At 39.3% G+C, this 741-nt stretch overlaps 1 protein-coding gene across 1 annotated transcript in view; it reads right to left on the reverse strand.

Moving 5' to 3' along the window:
- The window catches only part of DOK5 (docking protein 5), a 184,123-nt gene that overhangs the window by 1,286 nt on the left and 182,096 nt on the right, over positions 1 to 741 (reverse strand). The window lies entirely within an intron of this gene.

The raw sequence follows: 741 nt of genomic DNA on the forward strand, positions 1-741 counted from the left end.
TCACTTGCATGTAGCTTTTGTCCTGAGCTATGGTCAGTCTATTAGCACCTTGATTTTTCATCTGCATCAACCTCTATACCCAGGGTATTTAGGGGAGATGAGATAGAAACATAGGATTATGGAAACATTTGGCTTGGACATTCTTTGAAAACCTAACCAGCAATAAGACAATATTATGCTTACACTTAGGCAATCTCATTATAAATATAAAGGAGGGCATTTACAAATCCTTTTATCCCTTATTTCAGGTTTAGGTTCCAAATCAAGCAAATTCAAAAAGGCAACACACAAGGTTACTATTAGCCCCCTTGTGACATAACACAGAGGTTGACAAACTTTTCCTGCAAAGGGCCAGATACTAAATATTTTAGGTCTTGCAGACCATATGGTTTCATGGCAACTACTCAACTCTGCTGCCTGTAGCACAAAAACAGCTACAGTTAATATGTAGTGAATGGTGGTGGATGTTCCAATAAAACTTTATTAACAAAAACAGACAGAAAGCTGGATTTGCCCTGTAAACCATAGTTTGCCAATCGCTGTAGACATATGCTCTTCGTTTTATTAAAAAACAAGAGGTTTTACTGCCATCTGCTGGCTAATGGTTACCACAAGCAAAGAAATTTACAGCCTCTGCTTTGTGAAGAGCTCTCAGAACTGAGCGGAGCAAAACCTGTACGACTGATTACAGCAGCCTTGGTAACCAATGGATCAAGTGGGTGTAGATGCAAGACATGGTTC

The sequence above is a fragment of the Galeopterus variegatus genome, unplaced genomic scaffold (assembly GCF_000696425.1).
Source record: "Galeopterus variegatus unplaced genomic scaffold, G_variegatus-3.0.2 Scaffold514, whole genome shotgun sequence".
NCBI lineage: Eukaryota > Metazoa > Chordata > Mammalia > Dermoptera > Cynocephalidae > Galeopterus > Galeopterus variegatus.